This window comes from Macaca nemestrina, chromosome 18 (assembly GCF_043159975.1).
Source record: "Macaca nemestrina isolate mMacNem1 chromosome 18, mMacNem.hap1, whole genome shotgun sequence".
Classification (NCBI taxonomy): domain Eukaryota; kingdom Metazoa; phylum Chordata; class Mammalia; order Primates; family Cercopithecidae; genus Macaca; species Macaca nemestrina.
In genome coordinates this window covers 86050030-86074337 of record NC_092142.1, presented here as the reverse complement: position 1 = coordinate 86074337, position 24308 = coordinate 86050030, and the positions used below count along the sequence as shown (strand labels likewise).

The 24308-nt window shown below is 48.8% G+C and overlaps 1 protein-coding gene across 4 annotated transcripts in view; it reads left to right on the top strand.

Moving 5' to 3' along the window:
- C18H16orf95 (chromosome 18 C16orf95 homolog) overlaps positions 1–24308 on the top strand; it is a 317656-nt gene that overhangs the window by 155128 nt on the left and 138220 nt on the right. For 3 of the 4 annotated variants that reach the window (XR_011616661.1, XR_011616662.1, XR_011616664.1), the window contains exons 9-11: positions 17891–19285; positions 19654–19816; positions 20456–20587. The gene's annotated coding sequence lies outside the window, so the exon portion shown is untranslated. Of the gene's footprint in view, positions 1–17890; positions 19286–19653; positions 19817–20455; positions 20588–21688; positions 22390–24308 lie in introns of those variants that run through there. The other variant, XR_011616663.1, reaches the window with a different exon arrangement.

The window sequence follows — 24308 nt, the reverse complement described above, 5'->3', positions numbered from 1 at the left end:
TTGTGTTACAGACAATTCAATTATACTCTTAGTTCTTTTATTTTATTTTATTATTATTTTGTTGAGATGGAGTGTCTCTCTGTTGTCCAGGCTGGAGTGTAATGGTGCAACCTCGGCTCATGCAACCTCTGCCTCCCAGGTCTTAAGTGATCCCCCTGCCTCTGCCCCACAAATAGCTGGGATTACAAGCATCCACCACTATGCCCAGCTAATTTTTGTGTTTTTAGTAGAGTTGAGGTTTCACCATTTTGGCTAGGCTGGTCTCAAACTCCTGGCCTCAAGTGATCTACCTGCCTTAGCCTCCCAAAGTACTGGGATTACAAGCATGAGCCACTGTGCCTGGCCTCTCAGTTATTTTAAAATGTACAATTAGGTGATTATTGACTGTAGTCACCCTGATATACTATCAAATAGTAGGTCTTAATCAGTCTTTCTAGCTAGTTTTTTGTACTCCCACGAGACCATCGCCCTGCTGGCCCAACTGCCTCCCACTCCCCTCCCAGCCTCTGGTAGCCACGTTCTACTGTGTGTCCATGAGTTCAAGTGTTTTGATTTTTAGGTACCAAAAATAAATGAGAACATGCGATGTTTGTCTTTCTGTGCCTGGCTTATTTCACTTAACACGATGACCTCTAGCCCCATCCCTGTTGTTGTAAATGACAGGATCTTGTTCTTTTCTATGGCTGAATAATACTCCACTGTATGTACACGCCACATCTTCTTCATCCATTAACCTACTGGTGGCCACTTAGGTTGCCTCCAGGTCTTGGCTGTTATGAAAGTGCTGCAATAAACATGGGGGTGTGGATATCTCTTCAATATATTGGGTATCTAGCCAGCAAAGGGATGGCTAGGTCAGATGGTAGCTCTAGTTTTAGTTTTTTGAGGAACTTACAAACTGTTTTTCATAGTGGTTGTTCTAACTTACATTCCCATCAACAGTATACCAGGGTTCCCTTTTCTGCACATCCTCAGCAGCATTCATTATGACCTGTTTTTTGGATAAAAGCCACTTTAATGGGGGTGAGATGATATCTCATTGTAGTTTTGATTGGCACTTCTCTGACGATCAATGATGTTGAGATCCTTTTCAGACACCTGTTTGCTATTTGTATGTCTTCTTTTGAGAAATATCTGCTCATATCTTTTGCCCGTTTTTTGATCAGATGATTAGATTTTTTCCTGTAGTGTTGATTTAGCTCCTTATACATTCTGGTTATTAATCCCTTGTCAGATGAATAGTTTGAAAATATTTTCTCCCATTCTGTGGGGTGTCTCCTCACTTCGTTGATTGTTTCCTTTGCTGTGCAGAAGCTTTTTAACTTGAGATGATCCCATTTGTCCATTTTTGCTTTGGTTGCTTGTGCTTGCGGGGTATTGCTCAATACGTTTTTGCCCAGACCAGTGTCCTGGAGATTTTCCCCAATGTTTTCTTATAGTAGTTTCATAGTTTGAGGTCTTCAATTCAAGTGTTTAATCCATTTTGATTTGATGTTTGTATATGGAGTCTAGAGCTAGGGGTCTAGTTTCACTCTTCTGCATATGCATAGCCAGTTTTCTAGAACCATTTAGTGAAGAGACTGTCCCTTCCCCAGTAGATGTTCTTGGCACCTTTGTCAAAAATGAGTTCACTGTAGGTGTGTAGATTTGTTTCTGGGTTCCCTAGTCAGTTCCATGGGTCTATGTGTCTGTTTTTACGCCAGAGCCATGCTGTTTTGGTTACTAGAACTTTTCCTGTGGTTTTATGTTGACACATAATTGTACATATTTATGGGGAACAATGAGATGCTTTGATAAATAGATACATTGTATAATGATCCAATCACGGTATTTAGCACTGCCATCATCTCAAACATTTATCGTTTCTTTGTGGTAAGAATGCTTAAGATTCTGTCTTCTAACTCTTTTGAAATATACCAAACAGTATTGTTACCTATAATCACCCTTCTTCCCATTAGCACACCAGAATTGATTCCTCATGTCTAATTGACCCTATACCCATTAACTACACTTTCTCCATCCCCAGGCCCCCTCCCCTCCCCAGCCTCTGGTAACCACTGTTCTACGTTTCTGTAACATCTGCTTTTTGGATTCTGCATATGAGTGAAGTCATGCGTCACGCAGAGTGTACCTTTCTGTGCCTGTGTCGTCCAGGTTTATCCATGTTGCCACAAATGACAGGATTGGCGTTTTTTTGTTTTTTTGTTTGTTTGTTTATTTGTTTTTTTTGAAACAGGCTCTCACTCTATCACTCAGGCTGGAGTGCAGTGGCCAGATCTCGGCTCACGGCAACCTCTGCCTCCCGGGTTCAAGCAATTCTCCTCCTTCAGCCTCCCCAGTACCTAAATCACAGTCCTGTGCCACCACATCCAGCTAATTTTTGTATTTTTTGTAGAGATGGGGTTTCTCCATGTTGGTCAGGCTGGTATCTTGAACTCCTGGGCTCAAGTCATCTGCCCACCTCAGCCTCCCAAAGTGCTGGGATTGTGGGCATGAGCCACCATGCCTGGCCTGGATTGCATTCTCTTTTGTGGCTGAATAGTATTCCATTGTGTGTATAGCCAGATTTTCTTTATCCATTCATTTGTTGATGGACACTTGGGTTGGTTCCAGATCTCAGCTATTGTGAATGGTGCTGCAATAAACACGGGAGTGCAGGTATCTTTTCCATATGCCGATTTCACTTACATTGGGCATATACCCAGCAGAGGAACTGCTGGGTCCTATGGCAGCTCTGCTGGGGGCTTTGAGGCGCCTCCACACCGTGCTCTGTCATGGCTGTACTAATTGGCATTCCCACCCACAGTGTACTAGCCTCCCCCTTTCCCCACATCCTCGCCAGCATCTGTGATCTTTTGTCTTTTTGATAGTAGCCTTTATTACTGGGGTGAGGCGATAGCTCACTGTGGTTTTGGTTTTTTACACAGGGTGATCTGAGACTCAGAGAGACTGAGGAACCTGCCTGAGGTCACCCAGCTGGTTGGCGGCAGAGGTGAGCTGTGGGCCCAGGTGTCTGGTTCCAGCAGCAGCCTCTGCTCACTGTGCTGCGTGTCTGGGCTCACTGCCTGCTGGTTCCTGGCCCTGGTTGGTTTCTGGTGCACTTGAGGAGAGGTCCTGGAGGTTCCTCTGCCCAAAACAGTCTTTTTAAAAACATTGTGGTAAAATACGCATAACATACAATTTACTGTTGTAACCATTTTTAAGAGTTTAGTTCAGACATTAAGCATATTCACATTGCTTTGCAACCATCAACACCAACCATCTCCGTAGCTTTCTCACCTCCCAGACAGTAACTCTGTCCCCAAAATTAACTCCCCATTTTCCATCCTCCTTCCCGCTGACCCTGAGCACCCACCACGCTTCTTTTCGTTTCTATGATTTTAATGACTCTAGGTTCTTCATATAAGTGGAACTTACATCTAGCTGGGACTACAGGTGTGCACCAATATACCTGGCTAATATTTTATTAATATTTTTAAATTTTACTTTAAGTTCTGGGATACATGTGCTGAATGTGCAGGTTTGTTACATAGGTATACGTGTGCCATGGTGGTTTGCTGCACCTATCAACCTGTCATCTAGGTTTTAAGCCCTGCGTGCATTAGCTATTTGTCCTAATGCCCTCCCTCCTCTTGCCCCCTAACTCCCCGACAGGCCCCGGTGTGTGATGTTTCCCTCTCTGGTGTCCATGTGTTCTCATTGTTCAACTCCCAATTATAAGTGAGAACATGTGGTGTTTGGTTTTCTGTTCTCGTGTTAGTTTGATGAGGATGATGGTTTGTAACTTCATCCATGTCCCTGCAATGGAGATGAACTCATTCTATTTTATGGTTGCATAGTATTCCATGGTGTATATGTGCCACATTTTCTTTATCCAGTCTATCACTGATGGGCATTTGGGTTGGTCTGGCAGAGACGGAGTGGCCATCTCTGGCCAGGTGGTCTGGAACTCCGAGGCTCAAGGATTTCCGCGATGGGAATTCAGAACCCGAAGCTCAGAGGTACAATGGTTTTCTAAGGCGGTTGATTTTCCCACCTGGAAAACTGCCGTATCGTGTAACGTCTTTGGCGTTTTCCCTGGATGGCTGGAGAGCCGTGGTTATAATGCTGTGAGCGTTACCACCCAAGGATGAGACCAGGAGCGACCTCTGAGGAAAAACATGTTCTGTGCCATGGAGGGCGGAGGGCAGCCGTGGTGCCGGAAGCTTCCATTGTCCTCTGCCCCAGCTTCCGGGTCTATGCCAAGTTACATTCTTGACGGCTCCCCTGTCTACAAACCTAAAGTGGAGGGTTGGAGGTAAATTCCCAAATGACTGTCCAAACCGCCAGCCAGTCACACTCCAGTTGCAGGAAAACGATTCCCGCAGGGCTAGCCCCACTCTTCCCCTCCCCAGGGAGGGCAGCTGCAGGCCCCAGCCTTGTGGCTCAAGTAGCATTTTAAAATTCAAACAGAATTCGGGCTCAAGTAGAATTTGGGCTTGGAGTGCCTGAACAATTGCTCCTGGATATCCCAATATAGGACACAGACTGGAAAGGTAAACTGAGGAAGGCTCCCAGAGGTGGCCTCCTGACCCCTGGTCCCCCCAGAGACCGGGAGCCTAGAGTCTGGGAGAGACAGTTCCCTGTGCAGAGCCCCCAGGTGCCAGGTCAGGCCCTGCCATCCTCTCCGTTGGCCCTGACTAAATAGGTCTCTGAGGTTCACCCCAGGGCTGGTTCCCCACGGTGTCTGATCCCTCCGTGTTGCGCTGACAAGGAACAGACATCCCCAGTGGGGCCTGGGGGGTGGCTTGTCCTCCCCTCTCGGCCTCTGTCTTGGTGGCCCCTGCTTGGTGAGAGCAGCGCCTCCCTACTAGGTGTTGTGGGAGCAGGGCTGCATGAGGGCGATGAAGGACCGTAAATAACCCCGGCTTCCTCCCAGAAAGGGGGGGCCTGGTCCCTCTCATCTTCAGCACATCAGGCTCCACCAGGCTGTGGCAACCTCTCCTCCTTCGCCCCCTCTGTCTTCCGCCCCCAAGGCTCCCAGGGGAGATCCAGGAGGGCAAAGGGCCCAGATCTTCCGAGGCCCAGTTTCCTGCCTTTAGAAAGTGAGGACTGTGCCAGGAGATCCCGCAGAGTGGCCCAGGGCATGCTTGGGTTTTGGAAGACCTGGGTTCCAAATTACCCAGAGGCTTTCCTTCAAGAGACAGAGTCTGTCCCACGGCAGCTTCCCTAGGGTTGACGACAAGCAGCCACCTCCCTGGTGTGGCTGAGAGAGGCACAGTCTCCCCTACACTGTAAACAGCCAAACTGCATCTTGACCAAGCTTCAATCTTCTCCAGGGACCAAAAGCTGGAGCCTCTTAATGACAGCACAGATCCCAGCCTGGGGGTTTTATTTTAAGCCCAGTGAGAGTGACTTGATGAGCTCCTTTCTCTGGAAGAGCTTGCTGAAGCTTAGGGTGAAGGAGAGTGCGAGAGGCCCCCAGAGAGGTCTCAGCCCCCACACTGTGCATGCTATTTCCAGGACAAGAGGGCCTTGGTGAGGTGCTTAGGGATCTTGAGGGGAAGAGATTTTTCTAGGTGGACCCTAAATGAAGCCACAGGCATTCTTATTAAAGGGAGGGAGAGGGAGATTCCAAATGGAAGAGAAGAGGCCACGCACTGCTGAGCAGGGACTGGAGTGAAGTGGCCACAAGCCAAGGAGTGTGGTGGGTGCTAGAAGCTCAGAGAGATGTGGAAAGGGATTCTCCCTGGAGCCTCTAGAAGGAGCCAGCCCTGCCCATGCCTTGATTTTAGTCCAGTGAGGCTTGTTTTGGACTTCCGGTCTCCAGAAGGGTGGGAAGACAAGTGTGCTGTGTTAAGGTGCAGAGTCAGTGGTTTGTGACGGCAGCCCCAGGGAATGTGTGCAGAAGAATGGGGTCACTCAGGGCCCAGAGGAGAGAGTATTGCGCCAAGGAGTGGGAGCTGGAGAAACAAAGCAGCTCCACCCGACGCACACCCGGCACAGCACTTTCCTCCTGGAAATCTGTAAAGAAAAGCTGGGTAATTTATAAAGAAAAGAGGTTTCATCAGCTCACAGTGCTGCAAGCTGTATAGGAAGCATAGTGCCAGCATCTGTTCAGCTTCTGGTGAGGCCTCAGGAAGGTTTCAGTCATGGCAGAAGGTGAACGGGGAGCCGGCATATCACATGTCGAAGTGGGAGCAAGAGGGAGAAGGAAGGAGGCCCCAGACTCTTTTATTTTATTTTATTATTTTTTTGAGACAGAGTCTTGCTCTGTCACCCAGGCTGGAGTGTAGTGGCATGATCTTCGCTCACTGCAACCTCTGCCTCCTGGGTTCAAACCATTCTCCTGCTCGGCCTTCCAAGTAGCTGGGATTACAGGCATGCGCTACCATGCCCGGCTAATTTTTTTGTACTTTTAGTAGAGACGGGGTTTTGTCATGTTGGCCAGGCTGGTCTTGAACTCCTGATCTCAAGTGATCTGCCCACCTCGGTTCCCGAAAGTGCTGGGATTACAGGCGTGAACCACTGTGCCCTGCCCCAGACTCTTTTAAACAACCAGATCTTGTGTCAACTCACTGAGTGAGAACCCACTCGTCACCAAGGGACCATTCATGTTGGATCTTGCCCTCGTGATCCAACGCCTCCCACCAGGCTCCACTTCCAACACTGGGATTCACATTTCAACCTGAGATTTGGAGGAGCCTCCCATCCAACCTGTGTCACCTACTGGGTGCTAGCAACAGCATTATGCACTTTACTCACTTAAGGTATGTTGTGATGTGAACAAATCGGCGTGTAGAAGAGTAGATGACCTGCTGCAATCTGGTGAAAAGTAATTTACCAAAAACATCTCTGGAAGGAGACACAGAGGGGCCAGCTGGGTGACAGGGAAGTGGTGGGCAGGGGATTTCTACTGGATGCTCTGTTTCCTTTTGCATTTTGAGTTACGTAAAAGTCTTACCTATTCAAAAAAATCTACTTAAAATGAAAGACATCAAGTAAGAACCACAGCATGAACTACTACTTTGGAGGGGAACCATAAAAAAATTATCCTCAACAAGCTGTGGTCTCTATCTGCTCCTTTCCCTTTCAAATCAAACTGTTCTCCTTAAGTGGAATTAGATAATGTTAAAAAAAAAAAAAGAGAGAATGAAAGAAAGAAAACAGAACTATCCTCTGTAGTCTCTTCCTTGCAGCCCTGAAGTCTCCAGTACTTTCTATTTTCCTAAGGACTTTTAAATGGACTGTAACATGACACCCAACAACTAAGAACTATGCCTCAGAATTTTGGGCAGTGGTACTATTGAAATGTTACAAAAGGAATTATTACTGGCCTATTACTCACTAATGTTATGCAAGGTATATGATAGTAGCTAAGACATGGGGTTTGGAGTCAAACAGATTGGAGACTGTTTTGAATAGACACATAAGCTGTGTGACCTTAGGCAAGTGAATCACCATCTCTGACCCTCAGTTTCCTCATTAGTAAAAAGGGGAGAATAATAGTACCTGCCTTGTAGGATTGCAGTGGGGGCGTGGCTGATGACGGTGATGGTGACAATGGTGACCCTCACGACTGCCACAAATCAGACGCAGGGTAGTGCTTATCCCCTGTCCCTGTGGTAAGACTGCCCTCTGATTTCTGGAACAAATGTCCCTTGGGTTTCATGGTCAGATGGGGGATGGAGTGTGGGCCGTGGAGCTCTGGCCTCGACGTTCTCCTCGGGAGCACGGCGCCGTGCTGGTGGCCTCCCGTGGTGCTCACACCAGTCTTACCGGCAGCTTCCCCTCCTTGCCCAGCCTTGAGCTTAATTCATCCACCGCCCTGCTTGGATCACTCTCGGCTCCTCACTGTGATGAATGTTCTCAATGTTTACCTTGCGGAGCCCACATTCTCTCGCCCTTCTTCCCTGTTCACCCCTGGGAAGATCCCTCAAGGGAGCCAATTAGCACCACGTTTTCAATGGCAGCCCCTCCTGGAATATGTGCAGTTTTATTTGATTTTCTTGTTGCCACCCAAGCATGGAATCCTCTCAGGGCTGGGCTGTACTCGTTTCACTGATGAACAACAAGAATAAATGCTGAGCTCACTTTATACCCAGAGCCCACTGTTCCCATCCACAGGAAGAGAATTTCAGGGATCTTGATATTATTGTTCTATACAGAAAGGAAAAAAATATCGCAGGAGCAAATGCGTTGAGAATGGGTGACTTTTTTTTTTTAATGTTTAGAATATTATATTCACTTACAAACTGCTTCTGTGGGCCCAGGAGCCTAACTCATGTTTGTGGAACTAATTTAAATTTTCTACAGAGATTCCATAGCTCTTGCACCAAAGGGAAAACAGAACCCTTCCTGCTCCCTCCCCCACCATTGAAGAAGCCACACATAAAGTATTTGCTGCTGTAAAACAATTTTTTTTCTTAAATTTAGCTGCTTAAGATGACAATAAACATTTACTATCTTACACAGTTTCTGAGAGTTGGGAACTCAGGAGCAGCTCAGCTGGGTGGCTGTGGTCTCTCATGAGGCTGTAATACAAGATGGCAGTTGGGCTGCAGTCTCATCTGAAGGCTTGCCTGGGACTGGCAGATCTGCTTCCACGGTGGCTCCCTCACATGGCTGTGGGCAAAAGGCCTCAGTTTCTTGCCACAGGGGACTTTCCATAGTGCTGGGTGTTTAAAGTAATATATTACAGCAAATCTGGGTCCTGAATCATATTTCTTTTTTTTTTCCCCTCCCTGAGATGGAGTTTTGCTCTATTGTCCAGGCTGGAGTGCGGTGGCACGATCTCAGCTCACTGCAGCCTCTGCCTCCCAGGTTCAAGCAATTCTCTTGTCTCAGCCTTTGAGTAGCTGGGACTGCAGGTGTGTACCATCATGCCTGGCTATTTTTTTTTTTTTTTGTATTTTTAGTAGAGATAGGGTTTCACCATATTGGCCAGACTGGTCTCGAACTCCTGACCTCAAGTGATCTATCCACCTGGGCCTCCTAAAGTGCTGGAATTATAGGTGTGACTCACTGTGCCTGGCTCATGAATCATATTTCTGAGAGTTGTTTTGATTTTTCTTCTTTTTTTTTTTCTTAACGTTCCTGCACTCAAACTGCAAAGTTCATCTCTCCCTGCAATGTGCAGCCACTTATGTCTCTGCTCCATCTTGCTTGATTCTTGTTTTTTTATTTTTTTAGCCTGACTTCCTGGTGTTTCCCTTTGTCTCTGCATAGCTTAGTGTTCAGCCAATGACTTGGTTGGATGTTGTGCTCAAGCACCTTGAGCCTGAAGGCTTACGTTATCTTCAGTAGATCTGTCTGTAGGTTGGTGATATGGTTTGGCTGTGTCCCTGCCCAGAATCTCATCTTGAATTGTAATCCCCATAATCCCCACATGTCAAGGGAGAGATCAGGTGGGAGTAGCTGAATCATGGGGTTCCGTCTCCTTCCTGCCGTTTTGTGAAGAAGATGTCTTCCTTCCCCTTCGCCTTCCACCATGATTGTAAGTTTCCTGAGGCCTCCCCAGCCATGCTGAATTGTGAATCAATTAGACCTGTTTCCTTTCTAAATTCGCCAGACTTGGGCAGTTCTTTATAGCAGAGTGAGAATGGACTCATACAGTTGGGGAGTGTGTTTAAAGTCCCCCAATTTTCAGATCTTCCTTTGCTTTCACTTCCTAGTGAGCTCCTTGGTTTCCTCTGGGCAGAAGCAGTTTTCTAGACAACCAGGGACCAGGGGCAATCTCATATCGATCTTCTATGCCTCTCTCGCGGACCTCTGACTGCTTTGCTGCTCAGCCCAGCTGAGACCTCAGCCTCTGGCCACCAAAGCTGTGATTGTTCTCCGCCTGTTTTCAGATCACCCCTGTTAGCTGACCAAGCCTTAGATTTTTATCCCCCAACCTCACATTCTGCTCCAGCTGGCGGCCCAGGCACTGGTTTTCAAAGCCAACTCCATGCTGGCAAAGCTGTATTTTCTGCTGATCAGGAAGGGTGGGGAGATGGGAGAGGCTCCAGGTAAGAAGGCAGCAACTCCCAGTGTTCTTACCCAAAGCTGAAGCTGTTTTTCTTTTTCTTTTTCTTTTTTTTTTGAGATGAGTTTCTCTCTTGTTGCCCAGGATGATGATGTACAATGGTGTGATCTCAGCTCACTGCAACCTCTGCCTCCTGGGTTCAAGCGATTCTCCTTTCTCAGCCTCCCAAGTGGCTGGGATTACAGGTGCCCACTACCATGTCTGGCTAATTTTTGTATTTTTAGTATAGACAGGGTTTCGCCATGTTGGCCAGGCTGGTCTCGAACTCCTGACCTCAGGTGATCCACCCGCCTCAGCCTCCCAAAGTGCTGGGATTACAGATGTGAGCCACTGTGCCCAGCCTGAAGCTGTTTTTCAAGCATAGACTCTTCTCAGTTTGTTGTCTGCCTTTGGTTAATTTCCAGAACCCTGACATGGTTTTTTGTAACAATTTTGTCCAGTTTTGCCCTTGCTTCTTCTAGAGAGCGTTTGCCATAGGCCTTGGTCTGCTCATGCAGCAACACTAGTCTCTAAGATCTCTGTCTCCTCCCACCCTCTCATGGACTTAGGGTTCATTCCTTAGCAAGAGATAAGGACTTAGGACTCAAATCCCGATGGGAAGTTGAGTTTTCAACATGTTGGCTCTTCATAGTGTATCCCCACAGTGTAAAACCACTGGATAAGGGCAAGAGGGCCTGGGCAGAGCCCTTATTAGGCATGGAAGGTGATTCAAAGACCCAGGAAGGGATCCCAGGCTCCTGGTAGATGGCTTCAGAGAGTAGAGCCAAGCGTGCTGCAGAGGGCGTGTGAGTGCCCTAGGGCTGCCGTAAGAAATGATAACAAATGACCGCAAACAGGGTGACTTTAAACAGGCACTCTTCTCTGCAAGTTCTGGAGGCCAGAAACCTACAATCCAGGTGTCGTCAGGGTTGGTGCCTTCTTGTGAGCTCAGAAGGAGAATCTGTTGTCTCTATAGCCTCTGGTGTTGCTGGCCATCCTAGGACTTCCTTGGCTTGGAGATGCATCACTTTACTCTTAGCTCTGTCTTCCTGCCACCCCTCCTCTGCAGCTATCTGTCTCTGCTCTCCTGTCTCCTAAAAGGACACTGGCAGTTGAGTTTCAGGTCACCCTGAATAATAAAGCATGACCTCATCTCAAAATCCTTAACAGAATTACATCTGCAAAGACTCTTTTTCCAAATAAGGTCAGGTTCACAGGGTCCAGGTGAACATGTCTGTTTCCATCATCTGAGGCTTGGGGCCTGGCATAACACCATGGATGGGGGCGCTGTCCCAAGTCCATGTCAGTGAAAGCCCAGGTGGGAAATGAGAGGACTCGGCAAACCCCAGGACAAGAGGAGTGAGTGTGGCAGGGAAAGGAGGGCTACAAGTTCTTCCCACTTCTCCCCTCGGGTCTGGATGGGCTCCGTGACTGCTGGGCCAACAGAATGTGGCAGAGTGACGCTGTCCAGATTCTAAGCCAGGCCTCAAGAGACAGGCCCCTTCCACTTCTGCCTCTGGGAAGGCTCACCTTTGAACACCTATTCAGGGTGAAGTCAGCCTCTGTGTACAAAGTCCAGTTAGTCTGATAGTGTCTTCCAAAGGGGCCACACATAGGTGTTCTGGCTGAAATCCCAGATGAGCCCAGCCTTCCAGCTAACCTGTCCAGACCCCAGATATGTGAACAAAGCCACCGTGGACCCTCCAGGCCTGTGCACCCACCAGCTGAAGTCTCCCAGACCACACTCACTTCTGATACCAGCTACAAAGGTTTTGGGTCCCCAAGTCCACCCTTAGGTTTGATAATTTGCTAGAAGGACTCACAGAAATCAAAGCCAAACATGGCCATACTCATAGTTACAATATATTACAGGATGAGATTTAAATTGGCCAAGAGTGCTTGGCGTGGTGGCTATGCCTGCAATCCCAAGCACTTTGGGAGGCTGAGGCAGGAGGATTGCTTGAGACCAGCCTGGGCAACATAGTGAGAGCCTGTCTTTACGAAAACAAGTAAAACAATTAGCTGGGCGTGGTGGCATGCTACTTGGGAGGCTGAGGTGGGGGCATTGCTTGAGCCTGGGAGGTCAAGGCTGCAGTAAGCTGTGATTGCACCACTGTGTTCCAGCCTGGGAGATAGAGTGAGACCCTGTCTCAAAAAATAAAATAAAAATAAATCAGTCAAGGAGAGGGACACATGGGGCAGGGTCCAGGAGGGTTCCCTGCACAGGGCTTCCAACTGTCCCTCTCCGTGGAGTTGTGGCCAGTATTAACTCCTTGTGACAACAGCGTGTGATGGCACACACAGAGAGAGCATTGCCAACCAGGGATGCTTCCCCAGCCTCAGTGTCCAGAGTCTTTGCTGGGGCTTGGCCACGTGGGCACGGCTGACACCATGTGACTGACCTTAACTTCCAGCCCCTGTACAGGTCGAGCTCATACCGCATGGTCCAAAGCTTCTGCCATGGGTCTCATCATTAGCATAGACTGTTCAGTGTGGCCAAGGCCCCAGGTAAACAAAGATACACCAGGGAAGACTCTCCAAGGGCCTAGAGGTGACACCCCAGGAGCCGAGGGCAAAGGTCAGGCCTTCCGTGGGTCAGCTCAACCTTTTACTGCACATCCCTGGACGTCCTGAAGAAGGAAGCTTCACCCTCCGGGGCCTGCCCAAGCTGATGACTCACGGATTCAGGAGCTCTCCTAAAACCACCGCTGCCACAGCCATTGGCTGTGGTGTCACGTGTTACCTGGCAATGAGTCATCGGCACAGTGAGGAAGTGCGAGGGTAGGGGGGAGTTCTCAGGGAACCCGAGGAGGCCACCCTCCTGGGAGTCACTGTCCCACCACAGATAGACAGAATGGCTTTGGGGTCGGATTGTCACTGCTGTATCTCAGCACTGGGAGGGCACGTGACTGGAGCTGAGAATGCGAGCAGCTCCTCACCTCTGCCCATGATTGAAACTGAGAATGTGAGCAGCACCTCACCCCTGCCTGTGATTGAAATTGAGAATGTGAGCAGCACTTCACCCCTGCCTGTGATTGGAGCTAATGCCAGTAGCTCCTCACCCCTGTCTATGATTGAAACTGAGTATGTGAGCCGCTCCTCACCCCTGTCTGTGATTGGAGCTAATGCCAGTAGCTCCTCACCCCTGCCTGTGACTGAAACTGATAATGTGAGCAGCACCTCACCCCTGTCTGTGATTGGAGCTAATGCCAGTAGCTCCTCACCCCTGCCTGTGATTGAAACTGAGAATGTGAGCAGCTCCTCACCCCTGCCTTTCCATTTGTTGGTCCTGATCTTAGACTTGTGGGATCAAACTCCTCGCTTTAGTGAAACATCATCTGTCTATTTCCAGAGTCACTGCTGAGGTCCCATAGACTGGGACAGTCACAAGGCGTAAGCAGAGTGAGAGGGACCCGCTCTGCTTCGGTGGGTGGGACGTCCTCTGTGCATTCCCTATTGGCCTGACAAGTCCCTGCCCAGGGTCTTGCATACACGAGGGACTCTGTAAAATTTTCTCAAGTGGTTGAACGTTTGGAGGCCAGGAAACACTCACTCTTTTTTTTTTTTTTTTTTTTTTTTTTTGAGACGGAGTCTTGCTCTGTTACCCAGGCTGGAGTGCAGTGGCCGGATCTCAGCTCACTGCAAGCTCTGCCTCCCAGGTTCACACCATTCTCCTGCCTCAGCCTCCCGAGCAGCTGGGACTACAGGCGCCCACCACCTCGCCCGGCTAGTTTTTTTGTATGTTTTAGTAGAGACGGGGTTTCACCGGGTTAGCCAGGATGGTCTCGATCTCCTGACCTCGTGATTCGCCCGCCTCGGCCTCCCAAAGTGCTGGGATTACAGGCTTGAGCCACCGCGCCCGGCCACACTCACTCTTAAGAACGAATGTGGCCCCAGCCATGACTGTTAGAGTCACTGGAACAGGAATCCAAGCAGATGAGTACAGACAATCTAAGTCCTGCATTTAGGCTGAAAAGGTCAGTTGCCAAAATGCAGCACCAGAGTGAATGGGGTTGACTAAGAAAACCCCAGCAAACTCCAAGTGAAGGAACAGAATGGCACTGAAAACCTCCCCACAGCCTCTGATTGTGGTGACACCAGCGGAAAGGATTACTGTCTGAAGTTGTATTTCCTGAAGTACATAGACCATGAGTCCATGAGATGCCGATTAATAATCAAGTCCAGGGGTCAGGTCTTCAGAGGCAATGCTACATCCCATGTGCCCCTCTCAGTAGTTGAAATTCACAACGCACGCTGGCACAGTAAATGCTCTGAGAAGCCCTGCAGGAAGACACGGGCCATTTTGTTTTACTCGGCATTTCCCAGACTCACTGGACTGTAGACCCTTGGTAGTGTAGTGCCGGCAGATATCCCATAGGTCTTGTTTCTGTGCAACCACGCTGGAGAATGTCCGTTCCTAAGGAGGATGCTTCTGGGGGAGGTTTCCAGGTCAGGATGCGGTGGTGGTTTGGGGCCAGGATGCCCAGAGCCAAAAAAGGCAGAATAAGCCCAGATTCCTGAATGTAGTGAGAAGGCGAGCCATGCCGTCTCAGAGCCTGCAGGGCTTGGGTGTGAATTTGGCCCATGTAAGAGGGTCAAGGGCACCCCACAGGGTCCACGCCTTGCCTGTGCCTCATCGTCTGCCAGCGGACCCCATGAAGCCCTTGTTGTTCTTGGCCACTGCCAGGTCCCATGAGTCTGCAGCCTCCCAGGTTACTTCCCGGGAACAGCTGGCACAGACCCAGGAGCAGATAAGCCAGGGCTCTGGGGGTACGGGCAGGCGGGGCAGATTGAGGACCAAAGGATGGGGGACGCCTACCAACCAGGCCTGAGAGGGGCTCCATGCTGCTCACACCCTCTCCCCTCGCCCGCTGGGTCCCTGTAAACACCCTCAGGCCAGCCCTGGGCAACCTGAGAGGCATTCATATGGAAACCTCCGCCCAGCCTCGCCTCACATGCTGGGCCTGCAGTGGGGTGTGGAGCGCCGTGGTTTTGGAAGCAGCGGGGGCTTGTAACTTCCCTGGGACGTGTCAGAGCCTGCATGATGGAGGGCGGCCTGCAGGCCCTGGGCCCTGCTCAGCTAGGGCCCAAGTAAACACATCTCCGACAATCACAGAGCACACCAGCTGGAAAGAAGCCCAGAGGCTTGTGCAGTGCAAAACTCCTCAGTCCAACAGTGGGGAAACTGAGGCTTGGAGTGGGGAAGGGATTGCCCATGGCTGAGGCAGGCCTGGGATTCCAGGACTCCTTTGCACCCCCTGGGGGACATTCTGAAAGCCGAGCTGCCTCACAGTTGAACACGGGGCAGGCTTTCTTCCGCTTTGGTGTTGGTTTGTGTTAGGTGGGGAGTAATGACGATCAGTTTATTTGTTAAAACTCCCTCAACTTATAAAACAAAAGGAGAACAGTGGCAAATACAGTGATTCTTTCTTTCTTGAGTTTTCAAAACACAAAACTTAATTTTTCTAGAAACCTGATTACCTTCTGCAATTTTCCTTATTACTGCTTCTCCAATTAATTTTTCAAAATGGTGAGCATTTAAAAATGTTTGGCGGGGCGCAGTGGCTCACACATGTAATCCCAGCACTTTGGGAGGCTGAGGTGGAAGGATCGCTTGAGGCCTGGAGTTGGAGGCCAGCCTGGGCAATATAGCAAGACACTGTTTCTAATCTTTAATAAAAAAAGAAGTTTGATTATGGAAAATTTCAAGTGTACACAAAAGTAGAACAAAGTTCTGTGTACCCACCACCCAGTGTTAACAAAGATCCCCTCACTGATCTTATTTCTATACTTCTACCCCGACAACCCCAAGCAGCACTATTTTGAAACAAATTCATGATCTATATTTTCACATCTAGCTATTTCAATATGTATCTCTAAAAGATAAGGAGCGCTCTCTTTTTTTAATGCAACATTTTATGTTTAGCTAATTTTAGACTTACATGCATTTGTAAGTAATAGCACAGAAGCTTTGTACACTTAGGACCTTTCCTGTTGACAGAACCATAATATTATTATTACACCTAGAATATGTAACAATAGTTACTCAATATCATCCCATATGCAAACAATGTTTGCATTTCCCAAATGACTCATAATTTTTCTTTTTATAGTTTGTTTGAATGATTAGCTTTTTTTTTTTTTTTTTTTTTTTTTGAGACACAGTCTCGCTCTGTTGCCCAGGCTGGAGTGCAGTGCCCGGATCTCAGCTCACTGCAAGCTCCGGCTCCTGGGTTTACGCCATTCTCCTGCCTCAGCCTCCCGAGTAGCTGGGACTACAGGCGCCCGCCACCTCACCCGGCTGGTTTTTTGTGTTTTTTAGTAGAGACGGGGTTTCACCGTGTTAGCCAGGATGGTTTCGATCTCCTGACCTCGTGATCCGCCCGTCTCGGCCTCCCAAAGTGCTAGGATTACAGGCTTGAGCTACTGCGCCTGGCCTGAATGATTAGCTTTTAATTAATTAACAAGCTGTTCAAGGTAATCACATGTCCAAGTTGAGTGGCCAAATCTTGTTAATTAAACACTTTCAATTGCTTTATTGAGATACAGTTTGTGGACCATACAGTTCACTCAAAGTATACAACTCAGTGGTTATGTATTAGCTTTTTTTTTTTTTTGAGACAGAGTCTGGCTCTGTCACCCAGGCTAGAGTGCAGTCGCGCAATCTCGGCTCACTGCAGCCTCTGCCTCCTGGGCTCAAGCATTTCTCCCATCTCAGCCTCCCAAGTAGCTGGGACTACAGGCACATGCCACCATGGCTAGTTTTTGTATTTTTAGTAGAGACGGGGTTTCACCATGTTGGCCAGGCTGGTCTTGAACTCCTGGACAAAGCTTTCTGCCTGCCTCAGCCTCCCAAAGTGTTGGGATTACAGGCGTGAGCCACGGTATGCAGACTGTATTAGCTTTTAATTTAAAATGTAATATACATGCATTGTAGATCATCCAAACAGTACTCTAGTAGAATGTTAAAATGAAAGCTTTCTGCTTATAGTCATCACTATCTATGGAAGGCTTCCTTTTTATCCTACCAGCCTACCAGCTTAATAATAAAAATGACATATAGATGACAAACAAAAAAGGAAAAAAAAACCCTCTAACTACTGTACTTAGAAATAACAACCAAATTTATTTCAAACTTTTCCCCTTCTCTGAGGGTGCCTTTTTTAAAACAAAAAATTTAGCATCTCAGACTTCGTGTGCTCGCCTAAATATTATTGCAGGTTTATTGCTGAAGGATTTCTCTTGTTAACTCACTGCTCAAGACTCAAACGGCAGTCAGGAGTGTTCTAATTATCCCTGGAGTCCTAACCAACATATCCATGGGATAATTCAGGGGATTGGTGAAACTGGAGGGAAAACGATCACATCTTTATCTTCTCTAAGGCCCAACTGAAATTTAGCTTTTCCTTCCATGATGGCCATAGGCAGCAAGCCAATCACGTTAACAGAACCTGTCACTTTGTCACCAACAAAATCCCAGATATTTTCTCATCACATATAGCCATGGCTGCTTTTCCAAACTATAATTTGAGCTCAGTGCTACTTTGAGGTAAGGACGTTATCAGACTCTCTGTGAGATCCATGTTTCTAAAAAAGCACACATCTGACTATAGCACAATTTAAAATATTTGGTAACTATTTCAATGTAATTGTTTCTTTTGTAATTCCACACATTTTATACGTTTGAAAACATTCTGAGAAGGGCTCATTGGCTTTGTAAGACTTCCAGAGGGGTCTGAGGTCCCCAGAAGGTTAACAGCGCCTGGATTGGAGAGAAATGCTTTTTTTCCCTGAAGTCACTGATAATTTATTTTTAATTTTTAATTAAAAAAAAAAAAAACCAGGGCCTCTTTGCAGAGCTCAGCTGCCTCCTGCTTCTCACCCAAATCCTTTCTTGTTTTTCAGGGCCGAACACAACCGGCGCCAGGGTCCCGGGGAGAGAGGCAGCAGGAAGTGAGGCTGAGGGGCTGTCTGTGTTGCGCAGGGAGCCGGGCCGGGCTGTTTTCCATGGCTGCCGGCCCTCTCCTTAGATGAGTACACAGCTGCTTTTCACAGCGCTCAGCCTGCCCTCCTGGAGGGAGCATTTGAGGAGAAAATCCATCTCAACATCCACATGTTGTGTATGACTGGAACGCGGGGCAGGGCGAGGAAGACCAAAGCTCCCCCACTTTCAGGAGGCCACTCCCCCTTCTCTGCTGGACAGGGGCGAGCAGGAACCACGTTGGCTTTGGAAGTTCACAGGGCAGAGGATCAGGGCCACAGGAGGAACAAGATGGTGCAGCTGCAGGCACTTCCAAGTGACAAGAGACAGGCATGCATTCCAGGTGATCCGCGGGGCACCCACTCACAGGGCTTGGCAAGGTCCTGCAGTCATGGGGAACGTGAACGTTCTGACCCAGGCCTTCTGTCACTGGCCCCAAGCCCACATCGTTTCTGCGACAGCGTAACTGCCCAGTAAGTCATCTGCTTACCAGTGTCCCCCAAGCCAAGGACAGCGATGGAAAGCCGTGTGGAATCATTCCGGAAGAGGAACATTGGTGGCCCTTTAAGCAGGATGAAGTCGATCCTACAGGCCACCTGGTTTGCCACGTGGCACATGCTGTGCTAAGTGCTCCCCGTGATCTCGTTCAATCCCTGCAGAGCCCCTGGCGGCCGTCGTGGTATGGTTGGCACCAGCACGGACTCCAGAGCCCACCGCCTGGCCTATGGTCCCAGCTCTGCCCTTATTAGCGGTGGAACCTGGGCAGCAACTTAACCTCTCCGTGCCTCCGTTTCCTTATCCATAAAATAAGAATAGCACTGGTACCCCTGCACAGGGCTGCTGCAACAATCAAGTGAGCTAATATCTGCTCAGAGAAAGCCTGTTAACAGTGCATGCTTCCCATGACTGCAGTAACAAAGTCCTGCAAATTTAGAGGCTGAAAAGAACACAAGTTTTGGAAGCTAGAAGTCCGACATGCGTCTCCCTGGGCTAGAATCAAGGTGTGGGCAGGGCCACTTCCTCCGAGGGCTCCAGAGGAGGATCCCTTCCTTGCCTTTTCCAGCTTCTAGAGGCCGCCTGCATTCCTTGGCTCATGGCCCCTCCTTCATCTTGAAGCAACATTGTATCTTTCTGACCTCAGCCTCTGTCATCACATCATCATTCTCCGATTCTCTATTCTGCCTCCTTCTTCCATATTTAAGGACCCTGTGATTACATTTGACCCACCTGGATAACCCAGGGGAATCTCCCTATTTTAAGGTCAGCTGATTGGCAGCCTGCGTTCCACCTGCTACCTGAATGCCCCTCTGCCACAGAAGGTAACATAGTCACAGGTTCCAGGGGTTCGGGTGGGGCCATTCTTGGGGCGTCATTAAAACCCCAAGCTCGTGGATGTCTCTGGGGGCTAGCTGCCACGTGTTACAGCCGTTGCGCCTGAAATGTTTTCTGTTTTAGTGGTGCCTTCCCGAGGTTCCCTTTAAACATGGAAAACTTGAGGAAGTGAAACACATTCATTCATTTGCCAAACATTGAGCCCCAGGGAGCCGTGCTAGGCTCTGGGGATGCAGTGGTGGGCAAAACACAGTCCCTGCCTCATGGGATTTGAAATGAGTGTAGAGACAGGGGATTAGAAAGGAAATAAATAAAACTGAATGATCGATTGTGACGTGTGCCTTTGTGGAAACAGGGTGCCTCGCTGGAAATTAATGCAAGGGGAGCTAGTGTAGTCTGTGAAGGCTCCTTTGAGCAGGCAACATCTGAGCTGCCCTCTGAAGATGACAAGGATCCAAACGTGACAGGGAGAAGGAGGCGCCGCAGGCAGAGGACAAAGGTGCTAGATGGACCCAAAGGTGGGAATGGGCTTGGGTGAGAAAAGCTCATGCAGCTCGAGTGCAGGGCATGAGGGACCTGGGGGAGGTGGACTGGGGTCAGAGTTGGAGGTCAGGGGTCAGGGGCCCAGATCACAAAGCACCTGGCCTTGTGCTTGGAAATGGGGTTGCCAAGCTTGGAAGTTTGCATTTCATTCTGAAGTGTGAGACCAGGCATGGCCTAATTGAGATGCTGTATTCTGTGTGTTCACACATCTGTGGAGTGGGAGGGTGCGGCCCTCAGTTTCTGAGACCCTTAGTTTGTCTCAGCCATCAAACCCTGCCTGGCACTGGAAGGTGGCAGCTGGGTGCGGCATTCTCAGTGGTACTGTTCTACGTAAGAACCACCTAGTTATCCATTCCCTACTTCCTGCGATTGACTGCCTGAGGTTGCCACTGCCCTGCCTGTGCCCTCTCCTGCTCAGCGTGTGATGGTTTGAATGTTTCTATCTTCCCGGATTCCTGTGTTGGAACCTAAGACCCCATGTGATGGTATTCGGAGGTGGGGACTTTAGAAGGTGATTAGGCCATGAGGGTCCCTCCCTTATTAATGGGGTCGGTGCCTTATAAAAGGCTCTGGAGAAATAGCCAGATCCTTTGCCCTTCTGTCTCCTCTGTCAGTTAAGGGCACAGGACTCCTCCCCTCTGAAGGGCACAGCAACAAGGCGCCACCATGGAAGCAGGGTCCAGGCCCTCACCCGACACGAAGCCTGCCAGGGCGTTGATCTTGGACATGCCAGCCTCCAGAGCAGGGTAAGTTCTGCTTTTTATAAATTACCCAGTCTCAGATATTTTGTTATAGCAGCAGGAATGGACTAAGACACAGTGCGTGCTGGTGACCTTGTGTAAATACCAAAAATGTCCCAATTGGCAGTTCCTGTCCCCACCTGATAGCTCCTCTCAGCCCACACGTGGGCAGACCAGGGGTGCTAGGGGGTCCTCAGTAGCCATGGATGGGAGTTGGAGGATAAATACCCCCAATTCCTCACCTTTTGGGTGGGATATGCTGAGAAGTGTTCTATACCATCTCCTGAGGCTCCCAGCAGGGCTGACCTAGTCAAAGGTCAAGTTATAAAGATTTTCCAGATGGCAATGGCTGAGTGTTAAGCCAAGCCCAGGACTCTCTGAGGGAATGTCCTGTGTGGCTGCACAGGGTGTGCTGAAGCCCCACCGTCTTTTCTTGTAATAATTCCGCTTGTTTATTAACCTTATTTTATTTTTAAAAAATTGTTCTTAGCTTAAGCTAGCTCAAGTGGGTTTTATGTTACATACAACTAAGGAAGCTTTGACCAGGCAGGTATGAGAAGACTCAGAGGTTCCCTTTCCTGGGTAGCATTTTTCCATTTTAATGATGCTGCTTTGGAGATAGCACCAAAATGACTCTAATGGAGAAGACTTCAGGAAGGTCTCCTTTGGGAGACTTGGCAGCTCCACGTCTGGCCCAAGGTCCTGCTGGTCCTGGCCCAAAGCACCATTCCAGCCTCTAGACAGTGATGTCTTTGTCTTATTTTACACTGCTATAACAGAATGCCACAGGCTGGGAAATGAACAGACATTTATTTGGCTCCTGGTTCTAGAGGCTGGGAAGTCCAAGATCCAGGGGTTGCATCTGGTGAGGAACTTCTTGCAGTGTCATCCCACTGCAGAAGTGTCAGAGAGCCAGAGAGAGCAATGTGGCCAACTCATAGCCTCAGGCCCCTTGTAATTGTCATTAATCCTTCCATGGGGTGGAAGGATTGATGACCTAAACCCCTCCCATTAGGCCCCGCCTCCCAACATTGTTGCCCTGGGGATTAAGTTTGCAACACATGCTTTTTGGGGGATGGATTCAATACAGAGCAGTCTTGGATTCAGTTTTTCAGCAAGACTTACACACACCTTTCGATGGAAAGAAATGGGTCACAGAGAAGGCAGCATTTGGTCCAAAATCCCAAGGTTGAAAACCACCAAAGGCAACTTGCTTCCAAGGTTCCAACTGCATAATTCAGAAAAAAGACAACCTGACCATGGAAAGTGTTACCCGAATGCCTGGAGGGCAGCCTGGAGACTGCTGCAGAGGCCTTGGAACTATTTGGTGGCCCAAAGGATGGGAAATTATGACCATAAACAACCAAAGAGCAAATACAGAAGGGGAAAAATCTCCTGGATGAAGCAGGTATAGAAAATTGGTTTTTTTCAGGCACAAACTCTCATCCACTGTCAGAGACTTTCTAGAGGCCTGGGATTGATGAGTGAGGTCTGACAAGGACACAGAGTGGGGAGAATGAACGGCAAGCTCTTGGCATGCTAGAAAGGAGAGTTCTCATTGGTATCACTATCTCTGCTCCTGTAGTGAGCTGTGCACAACATTATTTTGAAGCTGGAAAGGTAGTCTGGGGCCAGTTACACAAGAAGAGCTTTCAGTGCTGAGAATGAAAGAAGGGGCCTCGCTCTGTCGCCCAGGCTGGAGTGCAGTGGCGTGATCTCAGCTCACTGCAACCTCCGTCTCTCGAGTTCAAGCGCTTCTCCTGCCTCAGCCTCCCAAGTAGCTGGGACTACAGGCATGTGCCACCATACCTGGCTAATTTTTGTGTTTTTAGTAGAGACACGGTTTTACCATGTTAGCCAGGCTGGTCTCAAACTCCTGACCTCAGGTGATCCACACACCTCAGCCTCCCATAGTGCTGGGATTATAGGCGTGAGCCACTGTGGCTGGCCTAACTTTGGTCTTTTAACATCTTTTTTTTTGATGGGGTCTTGCTCTGTTGCCCAGGCTGGAGTACAATGGCATGATCACGACTCACTGCACCCTCTGCCTCCTGGGTTCAAGCAATTCTTTGCTTCAGCCTCCCAACTAGCTGGGATTACAGGTACCCACCACCACACCCAGCTAATTTTTGTGTTTTTAGTAAAGACAGAGTTTTACCTTCTTGGTCAAGCTGGTCTTGAACTCCTGACCTCATGATCCACCTGCCTCGGCCTCCCAAAGTGTTGGGATTACAGGCGTGAGCTACATCACCTGGCCTTAACATCTTTATTTTTGGCTTTGTTCTTCCCCCAAACTGACACATCCTCCCCCTTGTCCCTTCCCTGAGTTGAAATCCCATTTCCTTCACCAATTTCAGTTCTACTTCCCCCGCCCCAACTCCTCCATGGGTCACCCTCATGCCAATGGCTTCTCCTCACTCTCTGTTAAAGGGGAAGCGTCCAGTGTGACCTGGCATTCATTCCCAAGTATACTCTCTGGTCGGTGATGTCATTGATCCAGGTCACCAACATACTCTTGAAGGATGCAGATTCAGCACAGTTCTGGCCACTGCAGGAGACCCAGAGCAGTTGCTCACCCATGACTTGGTGTATGCATTCCAGAATGTTCTAGAACAACCCAATATGACTGGCTCCCAGAGTGGTACCACAGTGCCCTCTTTCTGGACTGGGCTGTCTTCTTCTTATGGGTCTCCAGCAGATGGGTGCCTGTTAGAGAATCTGGGAGGAGCTGAGCCTTGGGAGTAGCTGTGGCAGAACCTAGGGCAGGACTTTCACAGGGAGGTCTCTTAGTTCAAGGTCCGAGCACCTTCCTGTCCCCTGTGTTCTTGAGCCAGCTGGAATTTGGCTAAAGCAGTAATGGTTGACATTGTGATCAGTGGACTAGGAGGGATGTGGTCACTATGTCTGAAGTGAATGCTCTTGACACAAGCTTTTGTGCTTCTATAAGTAAAAGCAATGACAGAAAGCCAGATTCCTCCCACATCGTGTTTTTCTTCTCGATGCCAGAATTCAAAGTGCTCGCCATCACCTGCCACCATCAAGCCTCTAGCTTGGCAGTTGGTGGAAGTAGAGAGAAGAAGCAGACATGAAGTGAGGGATCAGGCCAGCTTTCTGGGTTTGAAGCCTGGGTCTGTGACTTACTAGACTGTGTAACTGTGGACAAATTACTTAACTTCTCTGGACATCATTGTCCGTTTCTGTAGAGTGGAATAATAAGAATCCCTCTCTTAAAGGGGTGCTGTGATGATTAATGGGTTTATACATGTTACGGCTTAGGAGAGTGCAGAGGAGACACCCAACCATTGTCCCAGCACCAAGAACTCCACTCATGGGGACAACATGAACCTGGCTTCTGAGGAAGTGTCTCCCCTCTGTCCCCCATTCACTCACAGCTTTCCAAACAATTTGCAAGAGTCTGTCTTCCCCTAAAGCCAAGTCCTGGGGAGGCAAGATTCACAGCCTGTGTCCTAGAGAATAGAGAGAGGAGTTGCTTGGAGGGAGGCTGGTGTTTATTAGAGCTTCCGTTACTCTCTCTGCCTCTGTGGGCTTGACAAGTCACATGGGGGCCTGGAGACATTCAAATCTGAGTGGTTTTGTTCACATAAGAATAGATGAAGGACAACCAGCTGAGGTTTCGTAAGGATTTCCATGGCATCACTGGGGCACCAGGGAGCCTGCAGGTGGAACTCATGGCCTGGGAGTTGCTGGTGGGTGTTGGGCAGTGCTT